Source organism: Microtus pennsylvanicus, chromosome 18, assembly GCF_037038515.1.
Source record: "Microtus pennsylvanicus isolate mMicPen1 chromosome 18, mMicPen1.hap1, whole genome shotgun sequence".
NCBI lineage: Eukaryota > Metazoa > Chordata > Mammalia > Rodentia > Cricetidae > Microtus > Microtus pennsylvanicus.
Genome location: NC_134596.1, coordinates 10,806,886 through 10,833,354, shown reverse-complemented (window position 1 = coordinate 10,833,354; position 26,469 = coordinate 10,806,886). Strand labels below are relative to the sequence as shown.

At 52.6% G+C, this 26,469-nt stretch overlaps 21 non-coding genes across 21 annotated transcripts; all 21 read right to left on the bottom strand.

The window, feature by feature from the left end:
- Nucleotides 1–951: 951 nt before the first annotated feature.
- On the bottom strand, nt 952–1,044 carry LOC142838051 (small nucleolar RNA SNORD116). Its single transcript, XR_012908496.1, has one exon. It is a non-coding gene; the product is annotated as a small nucleolar RNA SNORD116 (small nucleolar RNA).
- Nucleotides 1,045–2,178: 1,134 nt separating this feature from the next.
- Nucleotides 2,179–2,272, bottom strand: LOC142837968 (small nucleolar RNA SNORD116). The gene has a single exon (XR_012908420.1). It is a non-coding gene; the product is annotated as a small nucleolar RNA SNORD116 (small nucleolar RNA).
- Nucleotides 2,273–3,405: 1,133 nt separating this feature from the next.
- LOC142837967 (small nucleolar RNA SNORD116) lies at nt 3,406–3,499 on the bottom strand. Its single transcript, XR_012908419.1, has one exon. It is a non-coding gene; the product is annotated as a small nucleolar RNA SNORD116 (small nucleolar RNA).
- A 1,124-nt stretch (nt 3,500–4,623) lies between these two features.
- On the bottom strand, nt 4,624–4,716 carry LOC142838050 (small nucleolar RNA SNORD116). Its single transcript, XR_012908495.1, has one exon. It is a non-coding gene; the product is annotated as a small nucleolar RNA SNORD116 (small nucleolar RNA).
- Nucleotides 4,717–5,850: 1,134 nt separating this feature from the next.
- LOC142837966 (small nucleolar RNA SNORD116) lies at nt 5,851–5,944 on the bottom strand. The gene has a single exon (XR_012908418.1). It is a non-coding gene; the product is annotated as a small nucleolar RNA SNORD116 (small nucleolar RNA).
- Nucleotides 5,945–7,079: 1,135 nt separating this feature from the next.
- On the bottom strand, nt 7,080–7,173 carry LOC142837974 (small nucleolar RNA SNORD116). The gene has a single exon (XR_012908426.1). It is a non-coding gene; the product is annotated as a small nucleolar RNA SNORD116 (small nucleolar RNA).
- Nucleotides 7,174–8,305: 1,132 nt separating this feature from the next.
- Nucleotides 8,306–8,399, bottom strand: LOC142837964 (small nucleolar RNA SNORD116). The gene has a single exon (XR_012908417.1). It is a non-coding gene; the product is annotated as a small nucleolar RNA SNORD116 (small nucleolar RNA).
- Nucleotides 8,400–9,531: 1,132 nt separating this feature from the next.
- LOC142837963 (small nucleolar RNA SNORD116) lies at nt 9,532–9,625 on the bottom strand. The gene has a single exon (XR_012908416.1). It is a non-coding gene; the product is annotated as a small nucleolar RNA SNORD116 (small nucleolar RNA).
- A 1,133-nt stretch (nt 9,626–10,758) lies between these two features.
- On the bottom strand, nt 10,759–10,852 carry LOC142837962 (small nucleolar RNA SNORD116). The gene has a single exon (XR_012908415.1). It is a non-coding gene; the product is annotated as a small nucleolar RNA SNORD116 (small nucleolar RNA).
- A 1,132-nt stretch (nt 10,853–11,984) lies between these two features.
- On the bottom strand, nt 11,985–12,078 carry LOC142837961 (small nucleolar RNA SNORD116). Its single transcript, XR_012908414.1, has one exon. It is a non-coding gene; the product is annotated as a small nucleolar RNA SNORD116 (small nucleolar RNA).
- Nucleotides 12,079–13,209: 1,131 nt separating this feature from the next.
- LOC142837960 (small nucleolar RNA SNORD116) lies at nt 13,210–13,303 on the bottom strand. Its single transcript, XR_012908413.1, has one exon. It is a non-coding gene; the product is annotated as a small nucleolar RNA SNORD116 (small nucleolar RNA).
- A 1,132-nt stretch (nt 13,304–14,435) lies between these two features.
- On the bottom strand, nt 14,436–14,529 carry LOC142838060 (small nucleolar RNA SNORD116). The gene has a single exon (XR_012908504.1). It is a non-coding gene; the product is annotated as a small nucleolar RNA SNORD116 (small nucleolar RNA).
- A 1,131-nt stretch (nt 14,530–15,660) lies between these two features.
- LOC142838058 (small nucleolar RNA SNORD116) lies at nt 15,661–15,753 on the bottom strand. The gene has a single exon (XR_012908503.1). It is a non-coding gene; the product is annotated as a small nucleolar RNA SNORD116 (small nucleolar RNA).
- Nucleotides 15,754–16,886: 1,133 nt separating this feature from the next.
- LOC142837959 (small nucleolar RNA SNORD116) lies at nt 16,887–16,980 on the bottom strand. The gene has a single exon (XR_012908412.1). It is a non-coding gene; the product is annotated as a small nucleolar RNA SNORD116 (small nucleolar RNA).
- A 1,147-nt stretch (nt 16,981–18,127) lies between these two features.
- Nucleotides 18,128–18,220, bottom strand: LOC142838056 (small nucleolar RNA SNORD116). The gene has a single exon (XR_012908501.1). It is a non-coding gene; the product is annotated as a small nucleolar RNA SNORD116 (small nucleolar RNA).
- A 1,131-nt stretch (nt 18,221–19,351) lies between these two features.
- On the bottom strand, nt 19,352–19,445 carry LOC142837957 (small nucleolar RNA SNORD116). The gene has a single exon (XR_012908411.1). It is a non-coding gene; the product is annotated as a small nucleolar RNA SNORD116 (small nucleolar RNA).
- A 1,144-nt stretch (nt 19,446–20,589) lies between these two features.
- LOC142837905 (small nucleolar RNA SNORD116) lies at nt 20,590–20,682 on the bottom strand. The gene has a single exon (XR_012908363.1). It is a non-coding gene; the product is annotated as a small nucleolar RNA SNORD116 (small nucleolar RNA).
- A 1,132-nt stretch (nt 20,683–21,814) lies between these two features.
- On the bottom strand, nt 21,815–21,908 carry LOC142837956 (small nucleolar RNA SNORD116). Its single transcript, XR_012908410.1, has one exon. It is a non-coding gene; the product is annotated as a small nucleolar RNA SNORD116 (small nucleolar RNA).
- A 1,140-nt stretch (nt 21,909–23,048) lies between these two features.
- Nucleotides 23,049–23,141, bottom strand: LOC142837908 (small nucleolar RNA SNORD116). Its single transcript, XR_012908366.1, has one exon. It is a non-coding gene; the product is annotated as a small nucleolar RNA SNORD116 (small nucleolar RNA).
- Nucleotides 23,142–24,272: 1,131 nt separating this feature from the next.
- Nucleotides 24,273–24,366, bottom strand: LOC142837955 (small nucleolar RNA SNORD116). Its single transcript, XR_012908409.1, has one exon. It is a non-coding gene; the product is annotated as a small nucleolar RNA SNORD116 (small nucleolar RNA).
- Nucleotides 24,367–25,499: 1,133 nt separating this feature from the next.
- On the bottom strand, nt 25,500–25,593 carry LOC142837954 (small nucleolar RNA SNORD116). The gene has a single exon (XR_012908408.1). It is a non-coding gene; the product is annotated as a small nucleolar RNA SNORD116 (small nucleolar RNA).
- Between the last annotated feature and the right edge of the window lie 876 nt (nt 25,594–26,469).

The following is a 26,469-nucleotide window of genomic DNA, read 5'->3' as shown; positions in this document are numbered from 1 at the left end:
CGGGTGCAGACAGGTCTGGAGGCACGAATGGGCACACCTCGCAGCACCACCAAGACCCGACAATCGTCAGCTCGTGCTGCCAATTCATGTCATGCTTACCTTGGTCCTCTGGCCTTCTGCTGCAAGTCACCAACACCACTGGACCACAGTGCCACAGGCTCAGGCTGCTGCCATCAGCCGTAGGCATGGCCTGGGGTGTTGGGCCATTCTCTCTGCCCTGTGGCCATGCGTGCCACAGATGCAACACTGTGAAGACATAAAACACAGGCCCTTGTTACAGTGGGAGCCATGAAACTGGCTCTGGGAGGGCTTGAGCTGGTGGGTCTCATTGGGATGATCGGACAACAGGTGTTCTGCCAGCTCCCCTGTTCTGCCCAAATCTCCAGCATGGTTTCCCGATGGCTGACAGCAAACTCTTCAAGTCTCAGGGCTTGGCCTGAGCCTGGCACCCTCCGTGGCCTTGAAGGTGATATTTGCCCTCTCTGCAGCCATTCAACTAATATCTGTCCGCCCAACACATCCTGCTACTACAACACCAACAAGCACTCTCTTACTCAAAATAAATGAATAAATAGATTAATACATAAATAAATATCATCATAGTGTTACCTGAATAAAGTCAGCCCGGAAACCAGCTCACTGGATTGTTTAACAAGGGCACACCCCCCTGGCAGTCTCAAGCTCAAGGCTCAAGACTCAGCTCTCTTTGGATATGTTCCCTGACCAAACCATGCCTTCTATTCCCTGAGCAGGTCTGACAAACTGTCAGCCAGGGCTACTGGCACCTGCAAACCTCTCACTTGCTAATGCAAAGGCTCAAAGTGAACTGAGCCTTCCCCACAGAACTTCACTCTAAGAGATGCTATGCCACTGCTGGAGGAGGGCAGGAGCAGGGGAGTGGTTGGCATTCCTGTATCCTATTCCCACGGGACCTAGGTGACCCAAGGTGCAGGACCTCAGTCTCGATGAGAGCGGTGGTACTGAGTTTTCACTCATTTTGTTCAGATTTCCAAGGAATGTTTTTTTGGGAATCATCATCGATCCAAGCACGCTGGAGTGGCCTGGCCCAGAGACTTTCAGAGGTAGGTCTCCTCTCAAGCCAGGGTGGGTGTTGGGGAGTGCGAAAACTGCCCAGACGTGCCCCATCTGGTAAAGGGAGGTTGCAATGTGTCCATGTATTGAAGGCAAAAGCACCTTGAGGACATAAGTCTGCTCCAGGCCGGTGCAGACAGGTCTGGAGGCACGAATGGGCACACCTCGCAGCACCACCAAGACCCGAAATTCGTCAGCTCTTGCTGTCAATTCATGTCATGCTTACCTTGGTCCTCTGGCCTTCTGTTGCAAGTCACCAACACCACTGGACCACAGTGCGACAGGCTCAGGCTCCTGCCATCAGCCGTAGGCATGGCCCGGGGTGTTGGGCCATTCTCTCTGCCCTGTGGCCATGCGTGCCACAGATGCAACACTGTGAAGACATAAAACACAGGCCCTTGTTACAGTGAGAGCCATGAAACTGGCTCTGGGAGGGCTTGAGCTGGTGGGTCTTTGTGGGATGATCGGACAACAGGTATTCTGACAGCTCCCCTGTTCTGCCCAAATCTCAAGCATGGTTTGCCCGATGGGTGACAGCAAACTGTTCAAGTCTCAGGGCTTGGCTTGAGCCTGGCACCCTCCGTGGCCTTGAAGGTAATATTTGGTTCTCTCTGCAGCCATCCAACTAATATCTCTCCGCCCAACACATTTGGCTACGGCAACACCAACAAGCACTATCTTATTCAAAATATATGAAGAAATAAATAAATAAGTAAATAAATGAATAAATATCATCCGAGGAAGGTCTGAATAAAGTCAGCCCGGAAACAAGCTCATTGGATTGATTAACAAGGGCACGCCCCCATGGCAGTCTCAAGCTCAAGGCTCAGGACTCAGCTCTTTGGTCATGTTCCCTGAGCAAACCATGCCTCCTATTCCCTGTGCAGGTCTGACAAACTGACAGCCAGGGCTACTGGCACCTGCAAACCTCTCTCTTGCTAATGCAAAGGCTCAAAGTGCAATAAGCATTCCCCACAGGACTTCACTCTAAGAGACGATATGCCACTACTGGAGGAGGGCAGGAGCAGGGGAGTGGTTGGCATTCCCGTATCCTACTCCCAGAGGACCTGGGTGACCCAAGGTGCAGGACCTCAGTCTCGATGAGAGCGGTGGTACTGAGTTTTCACTCATTTTGTTCAGCTTTTCCAAGGAATGATTGACTGGGAATCATCATCGATCCAAGCACGCTGGAGTGGCCTGGCCCAGAGACTTTCAGAGGTAGGTCTCCTCTCAAGCCAGGGTGGGTGTTGGGGACTGCGAGAACTGCCCAGACGTGCCCCATCTGGGAAAGGGAGGTTCCAATGTGGCCATGCATTGAAGGCGAAAGCACCTTGAGGACCTAAGTCTGCTACAGGCGGGTGCAGACAGTCTGGAGGCACGAATGGGCACTCCTCGCAGCAACACCAAGACCCGACAATCGTCAGCTCGTGCTGCCAATTCATGTCATGCTTACCTTGGTCCTCTGGCCTTTTGCTGCAAGTCACCAACACCACTGGACCACAGTGCGACAGGCTCAGGCTGCTGCCATCAGCCGTAGGCATGGCCTGGGGTGTTGGGCCATTCTCTCTGCCCTGTGGCCATGCGTGCCACAGATGCAACACTGTGAAGACATAAAACACAGGGCCTTGTTACAGTGGGAGCCATGAAACTGGCTCTGGGAGGGCTTGGGCTGGTGGGTCTCATTGGGATGATCGGACAACAGGTGTTCTGCCAGCTCCCCTGTTCTGCCCAAATCTCCAGCATGGTTTGCCCGATGGGTGACAGCAAACTTTACAGGTCTCAGGGCTTGGCCTGAGCCTGGCACCCTCCGTGGCCTTCAAGGTGATATTTGGCCCTCTCTGCAGCCATTCAACTAATATCTCTCCGCCCAACACATTTAGCTACTGCAACAGCAGCAAGCACCCTCTTACTCAAAATAAATGAATAAATAAATAAATAAGTAAATAAATGAATAAATATCATCGGTGGATAGTCTGAATAAAGTCAACCCGGAAACCAGCTCACTGAATTGATTAACAACGGCACGCCCCCATGGCAGTCTCAAGCTCAAGGCTCAGGACTCAGTTCTTTGGACATGTTCCCTGAGCAAACCATGCCTTCTATTCCCTGTGCAGGTCTGACAAACTGACAGCCAGGGCTACTGGCACCTGCAAACCTCTCTCTTTCTAATGCAAAGGCTCAAAGTGCACTAAGCATTCCCCACAGGACTTCACTCTAAGAGATGCTATGCCACTGCTGGAAGAGGGTAGGAGCAGGGGAGAGGTTGGCATTCCCGTATCCTACTCCCAGAGGACCTGGGTGACCCAAGGTGCAGGACCTCAGTCTCGATGAGAGCGGTGGTACTGAGTTTTCACTCATTTTGTTCAGCTTTTCCAAGGAATGATTGACTGGGAATCATCATCGATCCAAGCACGCTGGAGTGGCCTGGCCCAGAGACTTTCAGAGGTAGGTCTCCTCTCAAGCCAGGGTGGGTGTTGGGGAGTGCGAGAACTGCCCAGACGTGCCCCATCTGGGAAAGGGAGGTTCCAATGTGTCCATGTATGGAAGGCAGGAATACCTTGAGGACATAAGTCTGCTGCAGGCGGGTGCAGACAGGTCTGGAGGCACGAATGGGCACACCTCGCAGAACCACCAAGACACGACAATCGTCAGCTCTTGCTGCCAATTCATCTCATGCTTACCTTGGTCCTCTGGCCTTCTGCTGCAAGTCACCAACACCACTGGACCACAGTGCGACAGGCTCAGGCTGCTGCCATCAGCCGTAGGCATGGCCTGGGGTGTTGGGCCATTCTCTCTGCCCTGTGGCCATGCGTGCCACAGATGCAACACTGTGAAGACATCAAACACAGGCCCTTGTTACAGTGGGAGCCATGAAACTGGCTCTGGGAGGGCTTGAGCTGGTGGGTCTCAGTGGGATGATTGGACAACAGGTGTTCTACCATCTCCCCTGTTCTGCCCAAATCTCCAGCATGGTTTGCCCGATGGGTGACAGCTAACGGTTCAAGTCTCAGGTCTTGGCTTGAGCCTGGCACCCTCCGTGGCCTTCAAGGTGATATTTGGCCCTCTCTGCAGCAATTCAACTAATATCAGTCCTCCCAACACATCCAGCTACTGCAACACCAACAAGCACTCTCTTACTCAAAATAAATGAAGACATACATAAATAAATAAATATCATCATAGTGTTACCTGAATAAAGTCAGCCCGGAAACCAGCTCACTGATTTGATTAACAAGGGCACGCCCCCATGGCAGTCTCAAGCTCAAGGCTCAGGACTCAGCTCCATTTGGATATGTTCCCTGACCAAACAATGCCTCCTATTCCCTGTGCAGGTCTGACAAACTGTCAGCCAGGGCTACTGGCAACTGCAAACCTCTCACTTGCTAATACAAAGGCTCAAAGTGAACTGAGACTTCCCCACAGAACTTCACTCTAAGAGATGCTATGCCACTGCTGGAGGAGGGCAGGAGCAGGGGAGTGGTTGGCATTCCTGTATCCTATATCCAGGGGACCTGGGTGACCCTAGGTGCAGGACCTCAGTCTCGATGAGAGCGGTGGTACTGAGTTTTCACTCATTTTGTTCAGATTTCCAAGGAATGTTTTTTTGGGAATCATCATCGATCCAAGCACGCTGGAGTGGCCTGGCCCAGAGACTTTCAGAGGTAGGTCTCCTCTCAAGCCAGGGTGGGTGTTGGGGACTGCGAGAACTGCCCAGACGTGCCCCATCTGGGAAAGGGAGGTTGCAATGTGTCCATGTATTGAAGGCAAAAGCACCTTGAGGACATATGTCTGCTCCAGGCCGGTGCAGACAGGTCTGGAGGCACGAATGGGCACACCTCGCAGCACCACCAAGTCCCGAAATTCGTCAGCTCTTGCTGCCAATTCATGTCATGCTTACCTTGGTCCTCTGGCCTTCTGTTGCAAGTCACCAACACCACTGGACCACAGTGCGACAGGCTCAGGCTGCTGCCATCAGCCGTAGGCATGGCCTGGGGTGTTGGGCCATTCTCTCTGCCCTGTGGCCATGCATGCCACAGATGCAATACTGTGAAGACATAAAACACAGGCCCTTGTTACAGTGGGAGCCATGAAACTGGCTCTGGGAGGGCTTGAGCTGGTGGGTCTCAGTGGGATGATCGGACAACAGGTATTCTGACAGCTCCCCTGTTCTGCCCAAATCTCAAGCATGGTTTGCCCGATGGGTGACAGCAAACTGTTCAAGTCTCAGGGCTTGGCTTGAGCCTGGCACCCTCCGTGGCCTTGAAGGTAATATTTGGTTCTCTCTGCAGCCATCCAACTAATATCTCTCCGCCCAACACATTTGGCTACTGCAACACCAACAAGCACTATCTTAATCAAAATATATGAAGAAATAAATAAATAAGTAAATAAATGAATAAATATCATCGGAGGAAGGTCTGAATAAAGTCAGCCCGGAAACCAGCTCACTGGATTGATTAACAAGTGCACGCCCCCATGGCACTCTCAAGCTCAAGGCTCAGGACTCAGCTCTTTGGTCATGTTCCCTGAGCAAACCATGCCTCCTATTCCCTGAGCAGGTCTGACAAACTGACAGCCAGGGCTACTGGCACCTGCAAACCTCTCTCTTGCTAATGCAAAGGCTCAAAGTGCAATAAGCATTCCCCACAGGACTTCACTCTAAGAGACGATATGCCACTACTGGAGGAGGGCAGGAGCAGGGGAGTGGTTGGCATTCCCGTATCCTACTCCCAGAGGACCTGGGTGACCCAAGGTGCAGGACCTCAGTCTCGATGAGAGCGGTGGTACTGAGTTTTCACTCATTTTGTTCAGCTTTTCCAAGGAATGATTGACTGGGAATCATCATCGATCCAAGCACGCTGGAGTGGCCTGGCCCAGAGACTTTCAGAGGTAGGTCTCCTCTCAAGCCAGGGTGGGTGTTGGGGACTGCGAGAACTGCCCAGACGTGACCCATCTGGGAAAGGGAGGTTCCAATGTGACCATGCATTGAAGGCGAAAGCACCTTGAGGACCTATGTCTGCTACAGGCGGGTGCAGACAGGTCTGGAGGCACGAATGGGCATACCTCGCAGCACCACCAAGACCCGACAATCTTCAGCTCGTGCTGCCAATTCATGTCATGCTTACCTTGGTCCTCTGGCCTTCTGCTGCAAGTCACCAACACCACTGGACCACAGTGCGACAGGCTCAGGCTGCTGCCATCAGCCGTAGGCATGGCCTGGGGTGTTGGGCCATTCTCTCTGCCCTGTGGCCATGCGTGCCACAGATGCAACACTGTGAAGACATAAAACACAGGCCCTTGTTACAGTGGGAGCCATGAAACTGGCTCTGGGAGGGCTTGGGCTGGTGGGTCTCATTGGGATGATCGGACTACAGGTGTTCTGCCAGCTCCCCTGTTCTGCCCAAATCTCCAGCATGGTTTGCCCGATGGGTGACGGCAAACTTTACAGGTCTCACGGCTTGGATTGAGCCTGGCACCCTCCGTGGCCTTCAAGGTGATATTTGGCCCTCTCTGCAGCCATTCAACTAATATCTCTCCGCCCAACACATTTAGCTACTGCAACAGCAGCAAGCACCCTCTTACTCAAAATAAATGAATAAATAAATAAATAAGTAAATAAATGAATAAATATCATCGGAGGATAGTCTGAATAAAGTCAACCCGGAAACCAGCTCACTGAATTGATTAACAACGGCACGCCCCCATGGCAGTCTCAATCTCAAGGCTCAGGACTCAGTTCTTTGGACATGTTCCCTGACCAAACCATGCCTCCTATTCCCTGTGCAGGTCTGACAAACTGACAGCCAGGGCTACTGGCACCTGCAAACCTCTCTCTTGCTAATGCAAAGGCTCAAAGTGCACTAAGCCTTCCCCACAGGACTTCACTCTAAGAGATGCTATGCCACTGCTGGAGGAGGGCAGTTAGCAGGGGAGTGGTTGGCATTCCCGTATCCTACTCCCAGAGGACCTGGGTGACCCAAGGTGCAAGACCTCAGTCTCGATGAGAGCGGTGGTACTGAGTTTTCACTCATTTTGTTCAGCTTTTCCAAGGAATGATTGACTGGGAATCATCATCGATCAAAACACGCTGGAGTGGCCTGGCCCAGAGACTTTCAGAAGTAGGTCTCCTCTCAAGCCAGGGTGGGTGTTGGGGACTGCGAGAACTGCCCAGACGTGCCCCATCTGGGAAAGGGAGGTTCCAATGTGTCCATGCATGGAAGGCAGGAGCACCTTGAGGACATAAGTCTGCTCAGGCGGGTGCAGACAGGTCTGGAGGCACGAATGGGCACACCTCGCAGCACCACCAAGACACGACAATCGTCAGCTCTTGCTGCCAATTCATGTCATGCTTACCTTGGTCCTCTGGCCTTCTGCTGCAAGTCACCAACACCACTGGACCACAGTGCGAAAGGCTCAGGCTGCTGCCATCAGCCGTAGGCATGGCCTGGGGTGTTGGGCCATTCTCTCTGCCCTGTGGCCATGTGTTCCACAGATGCAACTCTGTGAAGACATAAAACACAGGCCCTTGTTACAGTGGGAGCCATGAAACTGGCTCTGAGAGGGCTTGAGCTGGTGGGTCTCAGTGGGATGATCGGACAACAGGTGTACTGCCAGCTCCCCTGTTCTGCCCAAATCTCCAGCATGGTTTGCCCGATGGGTGACAGCAAACTTTTCAGGTCTCACGGCTTGGCTTGAGCCTGGCACCCTCCGTGGCCTTCAAGGTGATATTTGGCCCTCTCTGCAGCCATTCAACTAATATCTCTCCGCCCAACACATTTAGCTACTGCAACACCAGCAATCACCCTCTTACTCAAAATAAATGAATAAATAAATAAATAAGTAAATAAATGAATAAATATCATCGGAGGCTAGTCTGAATAAAGTCAGCCCGGAAACCAGCTCACTAAATTGATCAACAAGGGCACGCCCCCATGGCAGTCTCAAGCTCAAGGCTCAGGATTCAGCTCTTTGGACATGTTCCCTGAGCAAACCATGCCTCCTATTCCCTGAGCAGGTCTGACAAACTACAGCCACGGCTACTGGCACCTGCAAACCTCTCTCTTGCTAATGCAAAGGCTCAAAGTGCACTAAGCCTTCCCCACAGGACTTCACTCTAAGAGATGCTATGCCACTGCTGGAGGAGGGCAGGAGCAGGGGAGTGGTTGGCATTCCCGTATCCTACTCCCAGAGGACCTGGGTGACCCAAGGTGCAGGACCTCAGTCTCGATGAGAGCGGTGGTACTGAGTTTTCACTCATTTTGTTCAGCTTTTCCAAGGAATGATTGACTGGGAATCATCATCGATCCAAGCACGCTGGAGTGGCCTGGCCCAGAGACTTTCAGAGGTAGGTCTCCTCTCAAGCCAGGGTGGGTGTTGGGGAGTGCGAGAACTGCCCAGACGTGCCCCATCTGGAAAGGGAGGTTGCAATGTGTCCATGCATTGAATGCGGGAGCACCTTGAGGACCTAAGTCTGCTACAGGCGGGTGCAGACAGGTCTGGAGGCACGAATGGGCACTCCTCGCAGCACCACCAAGACCCGACAATCGTCAGCTCGTGCTGCCAATTCATGTCATGCTTACCTTGGTCCTCTGGCCTTCTGCTGCAAGTCACCAACACCACTGGACCACAGTGCGACAGGCTCAGGCTGCTGCCATCAGCCGTAGGCATGGCCTGGGGTGTTGGGCCATTCTCTCTGCCCTGTGGCCATGCGTGCCACAGATGCAACACTGTGAAGACATAAAACACAGGCCCTTGTTACAGTGGGAGCCATGAAACTGGCTCTGGGAGGGCTTGAGCTGGTGGGTCTCAGTGGGATGATCGGACAACAGGTGTACTGCCAGCTCCCCTGTTCTGCCCAAATCTCCAACATGGTTTGTCCGATGGGTGACTGCAAACATTTCAGGTCTCACGGCTTGGCTTGAGCCTGGCACCCTCCGTGGCCTTCAAGGTGATATTTGGCCCTCTCTGCAGCCATTCAACTAATATCTCTCCGCCCAACACATTTAGCTACTGCAACACCAGCAAGCACCCTCTTACTCAAAATAAATGAATAAATAAATAAATAAGTAAATAAATGAATAAATATCATCGGAGGCTAGTCTGAATAAAGTCAGCCCGGAAACCAGCTCACTAAATTGATCAACAAGGGCACGCCCCCATGGCAGTCTCAAGCTCAAGGCTCAGGACTCAGCTCTTTGGACATGTTCCCTGAGCAAACCATGCCTCCTATTCCCTGAGCAGGTCTGACAAACTACAGCCACGGCTACTGGCACCTGCAAACCTCTCTCTTGCTAATGCAAAGGCTCAAAGTGCACTAAGCCTTCCCCACAGGACTTCACTCTAAGAGATGCTATGCCACTGCTGGAGGAGGGCAGGAGCAGGGGAGTGGTTGGCATTCCCGTATCCTACTCCCAGAGGACCTGGGTGACCCAAGGTGCAGGACCTCAGTCTCGATGAGAGCGGTGGTACTGAGTTTTCACTCATTTTGTTCAGCTTTTCCAAGGAATGATTGACTGGGAATCATCATCGATCCAAGCACGCTGGAGTGGCCTGGCCCAGAGACTTTCAGAGGTAGGTCTCCTCTCAAGCCAGGGTGGGTGTTGGGGAGTGCGAGAACTGCCCAGACGTGCCCCATCTGGGAAAGGGAGGTTGCAATGTGTCCATGCATTGAATGCGGGAGCACCTTGAGGACCTAAGTCTGCTACAGGCGGGTGCAGACAGGTCTGGAGGCACGAATGGGCACACCTCGCAGCACCACCAAGACCCGACAATCGTCAGCTCGTGCTGCCAATTCATGTCATGCTTACCTTGGTCCTCTGGCCTTCTGCTGCAAGTCACCAACACCACTGGACCACAGTGCGACAGGCTCAGGCTGCTGCCATCAGCCGTAGGCATGGCCTGGGGTGTTGGGCCATTCTCTCTGCCCTGTGGCCATGCCTGCCGCAGATGCAACACTGTGAAGACATAAAACACAGGCCCTTGTGACAGTGGGAGCCATGAAACTGGCTCTGGGAGGGCTTGAGCTGGTGGGTCTCAGTGGGATGATCGGACAACAGGTGTACTGCCAGCTCCCCTGTTCTGCCCAAATCTCCAGCATGGTTTGCCCGATGGGTGACAGCAAACTTTTCAGGTCTCACGGCTTGGCTTGAGCCTGGCACCCTCCGTGGCCTTCAAGGTGATATTTGGCCCTCTCTGCAGCCATTCAACTAATATCTCTCCGCCCAACACATTTAGCTACTGCAACACCAGCAATCACCCTCTTACTCAAAATAAATGAATAAATAAATAAATAAGTAAATAAATGAATAAATATCATCGGAGGCTAGTCTGAATAAAGTCAGCCCGGAAACCAGCTCACTAAATTGATCAACAAGGGCACGCCCCCATGGCAGTCTCAAGCTCAAGGCTCAGGATTCAGCTCTTTGGACATGTTCCCTGAGCAAACCATGCCTCCTATTCCCTGAGCAGGTCTGACAAACTACAGCCACGGCTACTGGCACCTGCAAACCTCTCTCTTGCTAATGCAAAGGCTCAAAGTGCACTAAGCCTTCCCCACAGGACTTCACTCTAAGAGATGCTATGCCACTGCTGGAGGAGGGCAGGAGCAGGGGAGTGGTTGGCATTCCCGTATCCTACTCCCAGAGGACCTGGGTGACCCAAGGTGCAGGACCTCAGTCTCGATGAGAGCGGTGGTACTGAGTTTTCACTCATTTTGTTCAGCTTTTCCAAGGAATGATTGACTGGGAATCATCATCGATCCAAGCACGCTGGAGTGGCCTGGCCCAGAGACTTTCAGAGGTAGGTCTCCTCTCAAGCCAGGGTGGGTGTTGGGGAGTGCGAGAACTGCCCAGACGTGCCCCATCTGGAAAGGGAGGTTGCAATGTGTCCATGCATTGAATGCGGGAGCACCTTGAGGACCTAAGTCTGCTACAGGCGGGTGCAGACAGGTCTGGAGGCACGAATGGGCACTCCTCGCAGCACCACCAAGACCCGACAATCGTCAGCTCGTGCTGCCAATTCATGTCATGCTTACCTTGGTCCTCTGGCCTTCTGCTGCAAGTCACCAACACCACTGGACCACAGTGCGACAGGCTCAGGCTGCTGCCATCAGCCGTAGGCATGGCCTGGGGTGTTGGGCCATTCTCTCTGCCCTGTGGCCATGCGTGCCACAGATGCAACACTGTGAAGACATAAAACACAGGCCCTTGTTACAGTGGGAGCCATGAAACTGGCTCTGGGAGGGCTTGAGCTGGTGGGTCTCAGTGGGATGATCGGACAACAGGTGTACTGCCAGCTCCCCTGTTCTGCCCAAATCTCCAACATGGTTTGTCCGATGGGTGACTGCAAACATTTCAGGTCTCACGGCTTGGCTTGAGCCTGGCACCCTCCGTGGCCTTCAAGGTGATATTTGGCCCTCTCTGCAGCCATTCAACTAATATCTCTCCGCCCAACACATTTAGCTACTGCAACACCAGCAAGCACCCTCTTACTCAAAATAAATGAATAAATAAATAAATAAGTAAATAAATGAATAAATATCATCGGAGGCTAGTCTGAATAAAGTCAGCCCGGAAACCAGCTCACTAAATTGATCAACAAGGGCACGCCCCCATGGCAGTCTCAAGCTCAAGGCTCAGGACTCAGCTCTTTGGACATGTTCCCTGAGCAAACCATGCCTCCTATTCCCTGAGCAGGTCTGACAAACTACAGCCACGGCTACTGGCACCTGCAAACCTCTCTCTTGCTAATGCAAAGGCTCAAAGTGCACTAAGCCTTCCCCACAGGACTTCACTCTAAGAGATGCTATGCCACTGCTGGAGGAGGGCAGGAGCAGGGGAGTGGTTGGCATTCCCGTATCCTACTCCCAGAGGACCTGGGTGACCCAAGGTGCAGGACCTCAGTCTCGATGAGAGCGGTGGTACTGAGTTTTCACTCATTTTGTTCAGCTTTTCCAAGGAATGATTGACTGGGAATCATCATCGATCCAAGCACGCTGGAGTGGCCTGGCCCAGAGACTTTCAGAGGTAGGTCTCCTCTCAAGCCAGGGTGGGTGTTGGGGAGTGCGAGAACTGCCCAGACGTGCCCCATCTGGGAAAGGGAGGTTGCAATGTGTCCATGCATTGAATGCGGGAGCACCTTGAGGACCTAAGTCTGCTACAGGCGGGTGCAGACAGGTCTGGAGGCACGAATGGGCACACCTCGCAGCACCACCAAGACCCGACAATCGTCAGCTCGTGCTGCCAATTCATGTCATGCTTACCTTGGTCCTCTGGCCTTCTGCTGCAAGTCACCAACACCACTGGACCACAGTGCGACAGGCTCAGGCTGCTGCCATCAGCCGTAGGCATGGCCTGGGGTGTTGGGCCATTCTCTCTGCCCTGTGGCCATGCCTGCCGCAGATGCAACACTGTGAAGACATAAAACACAGGCCCTTGTGACAGTGGGAGCCATGAAACTGGCTCTGGGAGGGCTTGAGCTGGTGGGTCTCAGTGGGATGATCGGACAACAGGTGTACTGCCAGCTCCCCTGTTCTGCCCAAATCTCCAGAATGGTTTGCCCGATGGGTGACAGCAAACTTTTCAGGTCTCACGGCTTGGCTTGAGCCTGGCACCTCCGTGGCCTTCAAGGTGATATATGGCCCTCTCTGCAGCCATTCAACTAATATCTCTCCGTCCAACACATTTAGCTACTGCAACACCAGCAAGCACCCTCTTACTCAAAATAAATGAATAAATAAATAAATAAGTAAATAAATGAATAAATATCATCGGAGGCTAGTCTGAATAAAGTCAGCCCGGAAACCAGCTCACTAAATTGATTAACAAGGGCACGCCCCATGGCAGTCTCAAGCTCAAGGCTCAGGACTCAGCTCTTTGGACATGTTGCCTGAGCAAACCATGCCTCCTATTCCCTGAGCAGGTCTGACAAACTACAGCCACGGCTACTGGCACCTGCAAACCTCTCTCTTGCTAATGCAAAGGCTCAAAGTGCACTAAGCCTTCCCCACAGGACTTCACTGTAAGAGATGCTATGCCACTGCTGGAGAAGGGCAGGAGCAGGGGAGTGGTTGGCATTCCCGTATCCTACTCCCAGAGGACCTGGGTGACCCAAGGTGCAGGACCTCAGTCTCGATGAGAGCGGTGGTACTGAGTTTTCACTCATTTTGTTCAGCTTTTCCAAGGAATGATTGACTGGGAATCATCATCGATCCAAGCACGCTGGAGTGGCCTGGCCCAGAGACTTTCAGAGGTAGGTCTCCTCTCAAGCCAGGGTGGGTGTTGGGGAGTGCGAGAACTGCCAGGACGTGCCCCATCTGGGAAAGGGAGGTTGCAATGTGTCCATGCATTGAATGCGGGAGCACCTTGAGGGCCTAAGTCTGCTACAGGCGGGTGCAGACAGGTCTGGAGGCACGAATGGGCACACCTCGCAGCACCACCAAGACCCGACAATCGTCAGCTCGTACTGCCAATTCATGTCATGCTTACCTTGGTCCTCTGGCCTTCTGCTGAAAGTTACCAACACCACTGGACCACAGTGCGACAGGCTCAGGCTGCTGCCATCAGCTGTAGGCATGGCCTGGGGTGTTGGGCCATTCTTTCTGCCCTGTGGCCATGCGTGCCACAGATGCAACACTGTGAAACATAAAACACAGGCCCTTGTTACACTGGGAGCCATGAAACTGGCTCTGGGAGGGCTTGGGCTGCTGGGTCTCAGTTGGATGATCAGACAACAGGTGTTCTGCCAGCTCCCCTGTTCTGCCCAAATCTCCAGCATGGTTTGCCCGATGGGTGACAGCAAACTTTTCAGGTCTCACGGCTTGGCTTGAGCCTGGCACCCTCCGTGGCCTTCAAGGTGATATTTGGCCCTCTCTGCAGCCATTCAACTAATATCTCTCCGCCCAACACATTTAGCTACTGCAACAGCAGCATGCACCCTCTTACTGAAAATAAATGAATAAATAAATAAATAAGTAAATAAATGAATAAATATCATCGGAGGATAGTCTGAATAAAGTCAGCCCGGAAACCATCTCACTGGATTGATTAACAGGGGCACGCCCCAATGGCAGTCTCAAGCTCAAGGCTCAGGACTCAGCTCTTTGGACATGTTCCCTGAGCAAACCATGCCTCCTATTCCCTGTGCAGGTATGACAAACTACAGCCACGGCTACTGGCACCTGCAAACCTCTCTCTTGCTAATGCAAAGGCTCAAAGTGCACTAAGCCTTCCCCACAGGACTTCACTCTAAAAGATGCTATGCCACTGCTGGAGGAGGGCAGGAGCAGGGGAGTGGTTGGCATTCCTGTATCCTACTCCCAGGGGACCTGGGTGACCCAAGGTGCAGGACCTCAGTCTCGATGAGAGCGGTGGTACTGAGTTTTCACTCATTTTGTTCAGCTTTTCCAAGGAATGTTTTATTGGGAATCATCATCGATCCAAGCACGCTGGAGTGGCCTGGCCCAGAGACTTTCAGAGGTAGGTCTCCTCTCAAGCCAGGATGGGTGTTGGGGAGTGCTAGAACTGCCCAGGCGTGCCCCATCTGGGAAAGGAAGGTTGCAATGTGTCCATGCATTGAATGCGGGAGCACCTTGAGGAACTAAGTCTGCTACAGGCGGGTGCAGACAGGTCTGGAGGCACGAATGGGCACACCTCGCAGCACCACCAAGACCCGACAATCGTCAGCTCGTGCTGCCAATTCATGTCATGCTTACCTTGGTCCTCTGGCCTTCTGCTGCAAGTCACCAACACCACTGGACCACAGTGCGACAGGCTCAGGCTGCTGCCATCAGCCGTAGGCATGGCCTGGGGTGTTGGGCCATTCTCTCTGCCCTGTGGCCATGCCTGCCGCAGATGCAACACTGTGAAGACATAAAACACAGGCCCTTGTTACAGTGGGCGCCATGAAACTGGCTCTGGGATGGCTTGGGCTGGTGGGTCTCAGTGGGATGATCAGAACAGGTGTTCTGCCAGCTCCCCTGTTCTGCCCAAATCTCCAGCATGGTTTGCCCGATGGGTGACAGCAAACTTTTCAGGTCTCACGGCTTGGCTTGAGCCTGGCACCCTCCGTGGCCTTCAAGGTGATATTTGGCCCTCTCTGCAGCCATTCAACTAATATCTCTCCGCCCAACACATTTAGCTACTGCAACAGCAGCATGCACCCTCTTACTCAAAATAAATGAATAAATAAATAAATAAGTAAATAAATGAATAAATATCATCGGAGGATAGTCTGAATAAAGTCAGCCCGGAAACCAGCTCACTGGATTGATTAACAGGGGCACGCCCCCATGGCAGTCTCAAGCCCAAGGCTCAGGACTCAGCTCTTTGGACATGTTCCCTGAGAAAACCATGCCTCCTATTCCCTGAGCAGGTCTGACAAACTACAGCCACGGCTACTGGCACCTGCAAACCTCTCTCTTGCTAATGCAAAGGCTCAAAGTGCACTAAGCCTTCCCCACAGGACTTCACTCTAAGAGATGCTATGCCACTGCTGGAGGAGGGCAGGAGCAGGGGAGTGGTTGGCATTCCTGTATCCTACTCCCAGAGGACCTGGGTGACCCAAGTTGCAGGACCTCAGTCTCGATGAGAGCGGTGGTACTGAGTTTTCACTCATTTTGTTCAGATTTCCAAGGAATGTCTTATTGGGAATCATCATCGATCCAAGCACGCTGGAGTGGCCTGGCCCAGAGACTTTCAGAGGTAGGTCTCCTCTCAAGCCAGGGTGGGTGTTGTGGAATGCGAGAACTGCCCAGGCATGCCCCATCTGGGAAAGGGAGGTTGCAATGTGTCCATGCATGGAAGTCAGGAGCACCTTGACGACCCAAGTCTGCTACAGGCGGGTGCAGACAGGTCTGGAGGCACGAATGGGCACACCTCGCAGCACCACCAAGACCCGACAATCTTCAGCTCGTGCTGCCAATTCATGTCATGCTTACCTTGGTCCTCTTGCCTTCTGCTGCAAGTCACCAACACCACTGGACCACAGTGCGACAAGCTCAGGCTGCTTCCATCAGCCGTAGGCATGGCCTGGGGTGTTGGGCCATTCTCTCTGCCCTGTGGCCATGCGTGCCACAGATGCAACACTGTGAAGACATAAAACACAGGCCCTTGTTACAGTGGGAGCCATGAAACTGGCTCTGGGAGGGCTTGGGCTGCTGGGTCTCAGTGGGATGATCGGACAACAGGTGTTCTGCCAGCTCCCCTGTTCTGCCCAAATCTCCAGCATGGTTTGCCCGATGGGTGACAGCCAACTTTTCAGGTCTCACGGCTTGGCTTGAGCCTGGCACCCTCTGTGGCTTTCAGGTGATATTTGGCCCACTCTGCAGCCATTCAACTAATATCTCTCCGCCCAAAACATTTAGCTACTGCAACAGCAGCAAGCACCCTCTTACTCAAAATAAATGAATAAATAAATAAATAAGTAAATAAATGAATAAATATCATCGGAGGCTAGTCTGAATACAGTCAGCCCGGAAACCAGCTCACTAAATTGATTAACAAGGGCACGCCCCCATGGCAGTCTCAAGCTCAAGGCTCAGGACTCAGCTCTTTGGACATGTTCCCTGAGCAAACCATGCCTCCTATTTCCTGAGCAGGTCTGACAAACTGACAGCCATGGCTACTGGTACCTGCAAACCTCTCTCTTGCTAATGCAAAGGCTCAAAGTGCACTAAGCCTTCCCCACAGGACTTCACTCTAAGAGATGCTATGCCACTGCTGGAGGATGGCAGGAGCAGGGGAGTGGTTGGCATTCCCGTATCCTACTCCCAGAGGACCTGGGTGACCCAAGGTGCAGGACCTCAGTCTCGATGAGAGCGGTGGTACTGAGTTTTCACTCATTTTGTTCAGCTTTTCCAAGGAATGATTGACTGGGAATCATCATCGATCCAAGCACACTGGAGTGGCCTGGCCCAGAGACTTTCAGAGGTAGGTCTCCTCTCAAGCCAGGGTGGGTGTTGTGGAATGCGAGAACTGCCCAGTCGTGCCCCATCTGGGAAAGGAGGTTGCAATGTGTCCATGCATTGAAGGCGAGAGCACCTTGAGGACCTATGTCTGCTACAGGCGGGTGCAGACAGGTCTGGAGGCACGATTGGGCACACCTCGCAACACCACCAAGACCCGACAATCGTCAGCAATTGCTGCCAATTCATGTCATGCTTACCTTGGTCCTCTGGCCTTCTGCTGCAAGTCACCAACACCACTGGACCACAGTGCGACAGGCTCAGGCTGCTGCCATCAGCCGTAGGCATGGCCTGGGGTGTTGGGCCATTCTCTCTGCCCTGTGGCCATGCGTGCCACAGATGCAACACTGTGAAGACATAAAACACAGGCCCTTGTTACAGTGGGAGCCATGAAACTGGCTCTGGGAGGGCTTGTGCTGGAGGGTCTCAGTGGGATGATCGGACAACAGGTGTTCTGCCAGCTCCCCTGTTCTGCCCAAATCTCCAGCATGGTTTGCCCGATGGGTGACAGCAAACTTTTCAGGTCTCACGTCTTGGCTTGAACCTGGCACCCTCCATGGCCTTGAAGGTGATATTTGGCCCTCTCTGCAGCCATTCAACTAATATCTTTCCGCCCAACACATTTAGCTACTGCAACAGCAGCAAGCACCCTCTTACTCAAAATAAATGAATAAATAAATAAATAAATAAATAAATAAATAAGTAAATAAATGAATAAATATAATCGGAGTATAGTCTGAATAAAGTCAGCCCGGAAACCAGCTCACTGGATTGATTAACATGGGCACGCCCCATGGCAGTCTCAAGCTCAAGGCTCAGGACTCAGCTCTTTGGACATGTTCCCTGAGAAAACCATGCCTCCTATTCCCTGAGCAGGTATGACAAACTACAGCCACGGCTACTGGCACCTGCAAACCTCTCTCTTGCTAATGCAAAGGCTCAAAGTGCACTAAGCCTTCCCCACAGGACTTCACTCTAAGAGAAGCTATGCCACTGCTGGAGGAGGGCAGGAGCAGGGGAGTGGTTGGCATTCCTGTATCCTACTCCCAGGGGACCTGGGTGACCCAAGATGCAGGACCTCAGTCTCGATGAGAGCGGTGGTACTGAGTTTTCACTCATTTTGTTCAGATTTCCAAGGAATGTTTTATTGGGAATCATCATCGATCCAAGCACGCTGGAGTGGCCTGGCCCAGAGACTTTCAGAGGTAGGTCTCTTCTCAAGCCAGGGTGGGTGTTGGGGAGTGCAAGAACTGCCCAGGCGTGCCCCATCTGGGAAAGGGAGGTTGCAATGTGTCCATGCATGGAAGTCAGGAGCACCTTGAGGACCCAAGTCTGCTACAGGCGGGTGCAGACAGGTCTGAGGCACGAATGGGCACACCTCGCAGCACCACCAAGACCCGACAATCTTCAGCTCGTACTGCCAATTCATGTCATGCTTACCTTGGTCCTCTTGCCTTCTGCTGCAAGTCACCAACACCAATGGACCACAGTACGACAGGCTCAGGCTGCTACCATCAGCCGTAGGCATGGCCTGGGGTGTTGGGCCATTCTTTCTGCCCTGTGGCCATGCGTGCCACAGATGCAACACTGTGAAGACATAAAACACAGGCCCTTGTTACAGTGGGAGCCATGAAACTGGCTCTGGGAGGGCTTGGGCTGCTGGGTCTCAGTGGGATGATCGGACAACAGGTGTTCTGCCAGCTCCCCTGTTCTGCCCAAATCTCCAGCATGGTTTGCCCGATGGGTGACAGCAAACTTTTCAGGTCTCACGGCTTGGCTTGAGCCTGGCACCCTCCTTGGCCTTCAAGGTGATATTTGGCCCTCTCTGCAGCCATTCAACTAATATCTCTCCGCCCAACACATAGCTACTGCAACAGTAGCATGCACCCTCTTACTCACAATAAATGAATAAATAAATAAATAAGGAAATAAATGAATAAATATCATTGGAGGATAGTCTGAATAAAGTCAGCCCGAAAACCAGCTCACTGGATTGATTAACAAGGGCACGCCCCCATGGCAGTCTCAAGCTCAAGGCTCAGGACTCAGCTCTTTGGACATGTTCCCTGAGCAAACCATGCCTCCTATTTCCTGAGCAGGTCTGACAAACTGACAGCCATGGCTACTGGTACCTGCAAACCTCTCTCTTGCTAATGCAAAGGCTCAAAGTGCACTAAGCCTTCCCCACAGGACTTCACTCTAAGAGATGCTATGCCACTGCTGGAGGAGGGCAGGAGCAGGGGAGTGGTTGGCATTCCCGTATCCTACTCCCAAAGGACCTGGGTGACCCAAGGTGCAGGACCTCAGTCTCGATGAGAGCGGTGGTACTGAGTTTTCACTCATTTTGTTCAGCTTTTCCAAGGAATGATTGACTGGGAATCATCATCGATCCAAGCACACTGGAGTGGCCTGGCCCAGAGACTTTCAGAGGTAGGTCTCCTCTCAAGCCAGGGTGGGTGTTGTGGAATGCGAGAACTGCCCAGACGTGCCCCATCTGGGAAAGGAGGTTGCAATGTGTCCATGCATTGAAGGCGAAAGCACCTTGAGGACCTATGTGTGCTACAGGCGGGTGCAGACAGGTCTGGAGGCACGATTGGGCACACCTCGCAGCACCACCAAGACCCGACAATCGTCAGCAATTGCTGCCGATTCATGTCATGCTTACCTTGGTCCTCTGGCCTTCTGCTGCAAGTCACCAACACGACTGGACCACAGTGCGACAGGCTCAGGCTGCTGCCATCAGCCGTAGGCATGGCCTGGGGTGTTGGGCCATTCTCTCTGCCCTGTGGCCATGCGTGCCACAGATGCAACACTGTGAAGACATAAAACACAGGCCCTTGTTACAGTGGGAGCCATGAAACTGGCTCTGGGAGGGCTTGTGCTGGAGGGTCTCAGTGGGATGATCGGACAACAGGTGTTCTGCCAGCTCCCCTGTTCTGCCCAAATCTCCAGCATGGTTTGCCCGATGGGTGACAGCAAACTTTTCAGGTCTCACGTCTTGGCTTGAACCTGGCACCCTCCATGGCCTTGAAGGTGATATTTGGCCCTCTCTGCAGCCATTCAACTAATATCTCTCCGCCCAACACATTTAGCTACTGCAACAGCAGCAAGCACCCTCTTACTCAAAATAAATGAATAAATAAATAAATAAATAAATAAATAAGTAAATAAATGAATAAATATAATCGGAGTATAGTCTGAATAAAGTCAGCCCGGAAACCAGCTCACTGGATTGATTAACAGGGGCACGCCCCCATGGCAGTCTCAAGCTCAAGGCTCAGGACTCAGCTCTTTGGACATGTTCCCTGAGCAAACCATGCCTCCTATTCCCTGAGCAGGTCTGACAAACTACAGCCACGGCTACTGGCACCTGCAAACCTCTCTCTTGCTAATGCAAAGGCTCAAAGTGCACTAAGCCTTCCCCACAGGACTTCACTCTAAGAGAAGCTATGCCACTGCTGGAGGAGGGCAGGAGCAGGGGAGTGGTTGGCATTCCTGTATCCTACTCCCAGGGGACCTGGGTGACCCAAGATGCAGGACCTCAGTCTCGATGAGAGCAGTGGTACTGAGTTTTCACTCATTTTGTTCAGATTTCCAAGGAATGTTTTATTGGGAATCATCATCGATCCAAGCACGCTGGAGTGGCCTGGCCCAGAGACTTTCAGAGGTAGGTCTCTTCTCAAGCCAGGGTGGGTGTTGGGGAGTGCAAGAACTGCCCAGGCGTGCCCCATCTGGGAAAGGGAGGTTGCAATGTGTCCATGCATGGAAGTCAGGAGCACCTTGAGGACCCAAGTCTGCTACAGGCAGGTGCAGACAGGTCTGGAGGCACGAATGGGCACACCTCGCAGCACCACCAAGACCCGACAATCGTCAGCTCGTGCTGCCAATTCATGTCATGCTTACCTTGGTCCTCTGGCCTTCTGCTGCAAGTCACCAACACCAATGGACCACAGTACGACAGGCTCAGGCTGCTACCATCAGCCGTAGGCATGGCCTGGGGTGTTGGGCCATTCTTTCTGCCCTGTGGCCATGCGTGCCACAGATGCAACACTGTGAAGACATAAAACACAGGCCCTTGTTACAGTGGGAGCCATGAAACTGGCTCTGGGAGGGCTTGGGCTGCTGGGTCTCAGTGGGATGATCGGACAACAGGTGTTCTGCCAGCTCCCCTGTTCTGCCCAAATCTCCAGCATGGTTTGCCCGATGGGTGACAGCAAACTTTTCAGGTCTCACGGCTTGGCTTGAGCCTGGCTCCCTCCTTGGCCTTCAAGGTGATATTTGGCCCTCTCTGCAGCCATTCAACTAATATCTCTCCGCCCAACACATAGCTACTGCAACAGTAGCATGCACCCTCTTACTCACAATAAATGAATAAATAAATAAATAAGTAAATAAATGAATAAATATCATTGGAGGATAGTCTGAATAAAGTCACCCCGGAAACCAGCTCACTGGATTGATTAACAAGGGCACGCCCCCATGGCAGTCTCAAGCTCAAGGCTCAGGACTCAGCTCTTTGGACATGTTCCCTGAGCAAACCATGCCTCCTATTTCCTGAGCAGGTCTGACAAACTGACAGCCATGGCTACTGGTACCTGCAAACCTCTCTCTTGCTAATGCAAAGGCTCAAAGTGCACTAAGCCTTCCCCACAGGACTTCACTCTAAGAGATGCTATGCCACTGCTGGAGGATGGCAGGAGCAGGGGAGTGGTTGGCATTCCCGTATCCTACTCCCAGAGGACCTGGGTGACCCAAGGTGCAGGACCTCAGTCTCGATGAGAGCGGTGGTACTGAGTTTTCACTCATTTTGTTCAGCTTTTCCAAGGAATGATTGACTGGGAATCATCATCGATCCAAGCACACTGGAGTGGCCTGGCCCAGAGACTTTCAGAGGTAGGTCTCCTCTCAAGCCAGGGTGGGTGTTGTGGAATGCGAGAACTGCCCAGACGTGCCCCATCTGGGAAAGGAGGTTGCAATGTGTCCATGCATTGAAGGCGAAAGCACCTTGAGGACCTATGTGTGCTACAGGCGGGTGCAGACAGGTCTGGAGGCACGATTGGGCACACCTCGCAGCACCACCAAGACCCGACAATCGTCAGCAATTGCTGCCAATTCATGTCATGCTTACCTTGCTCCTCTGGCCTTCTGCTGCAAGTCACCAACACGACTGGACCACAGTGCGACAGGCTCAGGCTGCTGCCATCAGCCGTAGGCATGGCCTGGGGTGTTGGGCCATTCTCTCTGCCCTGTGGCCATGCGTGCCACAGATGCAACACTGTGAAGACATAAAACACAGGCCCTTGTTACAGTGGGAGCCATGAAACTGGCTCTGGGAGGGTTTGTGCTGGAGGGTCTCAGTGGGATGATCGGACAACAGGTGTTCTGCCAGCTCCCCTGTTCTGCCCAAATCTACAGCATGGTTTGCCCGATGGGTGACAGCAAACTTTTCAGGTCTCACGTCTTGGCTTGAACCTGGCACCCTCCATGGCCTTGAAGGTGATATTTGGCCCTCTCTGCAGCCATTCAACTAATATCTCTCCGCCCAACACATTTAGCTACTGCAACAGCAGCAAGCACACTCTTACTCAAAATAAATGAATAAATAAATAAATAAATAAATAAGTAAATAAATGAATAAATATAATCGGAGTATAGTCTGAATAAAGTCAGCCCGGAAACCAGCTCACTGGATTGATTAACAGGGGCACGCCCCCATGGCAGTCTCAAGCTCAAGGCTCAGGACTCAGCTCTTTGGACATGTTCCCTGAGCAAACCATGCCTCCTATTCCCTGAGCAGGTCTGACAAACTACAGCCACGGCTACTGGCACCTGCAAACCTCTCTCTTGCTAATGCAAAGGCTCAAAGTGCACTAAGCCTTCCCCACAGGACTTCACTCTAAGAGAAGCTATGCCACTGCTGGAGGAGGGCAGGAGCAGGGGAGTGGTTGGCATTCCTGTATCCTACTCCCAGGGGACCTGGGTGACCCAAGATGCAGGACCTCAGTCTCGATGACAGCGGTGGTACTGAGTTTTCACTCATTTTGTTCAGATTTCCAAGGAATGTTTTATTGGGAATCATCATCGATCCAAGCACGCTGGAGTGGCCTGGCCCAGAGACTTTCAGAGGTAGGTCTCTTCTCAAGCCAGGGTGGGTGTTGGGGAGTGCAAGAACTGCCCAGGCGTGCCCCATCTGGGAAAGGGAGGTTGCAATGTGTCCATGCATGGAAGTAAGGAGCACCTTGAGGACCCAAGTCTGCTACAGGCAGGTGCAGACAGGTCTGGAGGCACGAATGGGCACACCTCGCAGCACCACCAAGACCCGACAATCGTCAGCTCGTGCTGCCAATTCATGTCATGCTTACCTTGGTCCTCTTGCCTTCTGCTGCAAGTCACCAACACCATTGGACCATAGTGCAACAGGCTCAGGCTGCTGCCATCGGCCGTAGGCATGGCCTGGGGTGTTGGGCCATTCTTTCTGCCCTGTGGCCATGCGTGCCACAGATGCAACACTGTGAAGACATAAAACACAGGCCCTTGTTACAGTGGGAGCCATGAAACTGGCTCTGGGAGGGCTTGGGCTGCTGGGTCTCAGTGGGATGATCGGACAACAGGTGTTCTGCCAGCTCCCCTGTTCTGCCCAAATCTCCAGCATGGTTTGCCCGATGGGTGACAGCAAACTTTTCAGGTCTCACGGCTTGGCTTGAGCCTGGCACCCTCTGAGGCTTTCAGGTGATATTTGGCCCACTCTGCAGCCATTCAACTAATATCTCTCCGTCCAACACATTTAGCTACTGCAACAGTAGCAAGAACCCTCTTACTCAAAATAAATGAATAAATAAATAAATAAGTAAATAAATGAATAAATATCATCGGAGGCTAGTCTGAATAAAGTCAGCCCGGAAACCAGCTCACTAAATTGATTAACAAGGGCACGCCCCTTGGTAGTCTCAAGCTCAAGGCTCAGGACTCAGCTCTTTGGACATGTTCCCTGAGCAAACCATGCCTCCTATCCCCTGAGCAGGTCTGACAAACTACAGCCACGGCTACTGGCACCTGCAAACCTCTCTCTTGCTAATGCAAAGGCTCAAAGTGCACTAAGCCTTCCCCACAGGACTTCACTCTAAGAGATGCTATGCCACTGCTGGAGGAGGGCAGGAGCAGGGGAGTGGTTGTCATTCCTGTATCCTACTCCCAGAGGACCTGGGTGACCCAAGTTGCAGGACCTCAGTCTCGATGAGAGCGGTGGTACTGAGTTTTCACTCATTTTGTTCAGCTTTTCCAAGGAATGATTGACTGGGAATCATCATCGATCCAAGCACGCTGGAGTGGCCTGGCCCAGAGACTTTCAGAGGTAGGTCTCCTCTCAAGCCAGGGTGGGTGTTGGGGAGTGCGAGAACTGCCCAGACGTGCCCCATCTGGGAAAGGGAGGTTGCAATGTGTCCATGCATTGAATGCGGGAGCACCTTGAGGACCTAAGTCTGCTACAGGCGGGTGCAGACAGGTCTGGAGGCACGAATGGGCACACCTCGCAGCACCACCAAGACCCGACAATCGTCAGCTCGTGCTGCCAATTCATGTCATGCTTACCTTGGTCCTCTGGCCTTCTGCTGCAAGTCACCAACACCACTGGACCACAGTGCGACAGGCTCAGGCTGCTGCCATCGGCCGTAGGCATGGCCTGGGGTGTTGGGCCATTCTCTCTGCCCTGTGGTCATGCGTGCCACAGATGCAACACTGTGAAGACATAAAACACAGGCCCATGTTACAGTGGGAGCCATGTAACTGGCTCTGGGAGGGCTTGAGCTGGTGGGTCTCAGTGGGATGATCGGACAACAGGTGTACTGCCAGCTCCCCTGCTCTGCCCAAATCTCCAGCATGGTTTGCCCGATGGGTGACAGCAAACTTTTCAGGTCTCACGTCTTGGCTTGAGCCTGGCACCCTCCGTGGCCTTCAAGGTGATATTTGGCCCTCTCTGCAGCCATTCAACTAATATCTCTCCGCCCAACACATTTAGCTACTGCAACACCAGCAAGCACCCTCTTACTCAAAATAAATGAATAAATAAATAAATAAGTAAATAAATGAATAAATATCATCGGAGGCTAGTCTGAATAAAGTCAGCCCGGAAACCAGCTCACTAAATTGATTAACAAGGGCACGCCCCCATGGCAGTCTCAAGCTCAAGGCTCAGGACTCAGCTCTTTGGACATGTTCCCTGAGCAAACCATGCCTCCTATTCCCTGAGCAACTCTGACAAACTACAGCCACGGCTACTGGCACCTGCAAACCTCTCTCTTGGTAATGCAAAGGCTCAAAGTGCACTAAGCCTTCCCCACAGGACTTCACTCTAAGAGATGCTATGCCACTGCTGGAGGAGGGCAGGAGCAGGGGAGTGGTTGGCATTTCCGTATCCTACTCCCAGAGGACCTGGGTGACCCAAGGTGCAGGACCTCAGTCTCGATGAGAGCGGTGGTACTGAGTTTTCACTCATTTTGTTCAGCTTTTCCAAGGAATGATTGACTGGGAATCATCATCGATCCAAGCACGCTGGAGTGGCCTGGCCCAGAGACTTTCAGAGGTAGGTCTCCTCTCAAGCCAGGGTGGGTGTTGGGGAGTGCGAGAACTGCCCAGACGTGCCCCATCTGGGAAAGGGAGGTTGCAATGTGTCCATGCATTGAATGCGGGAGCACCTTGAGGACCCAAGTCTGCTACAGGCGGGTGCAGACAGGTCTGGAGGATCGAATGGGCACACCTCGCAGCACCACCAAGACCCGACAATCGTCAGCTCGTGCTGCCAATTCATGTCATGCTTACCTTGGTCCTCTGGCCTTCTGCTGCAAGTCACCAACACCACTGGACCACAGTGCGACAGGCTCAGGCTGCTGCCATCAGCCGTAGGCATGGCCTGGGGTGTTGGGCCATTCTCTCTGCCCTGTGGTCATGCGTGCCACAGATGCAACACTGTGAATACATAAAACACAGGCCCATGTTACAGTGGGAGCCATGTAACTGGCTCTGGGAGGGCTTGAGCTGGTGGGTCTCAGTGGGATGATCGGACAACAGGTGTACTGCCAGCTCCCCTGTTCTGCCCAAATCTCCAGCATGGTTTGCCCGATGGGTGACAGCAAACTTTTCAGGTCTCACGGCTTGGCTTGAGCCTGGCACCCTCCGTGGCCTTCAAGGTGATATTTGGCCCTCTCTGCAGCCATTCAACTAATATCACTCCGCCCAACACATTTAGCTACTGCAACACCAGCAAGCCTCCTCTTACTCAAAATAAATGAATAAATAAATAAATAAGTAAATAAATGAATAAATATCATCGGAGGCTAGTCTGAATAAAGTCAGCCCGGAAACCAGCTCACTAAATTGATTAACAAGGGCACGCCCCCATGGCAGTCTCAAGCTCAAGGCTC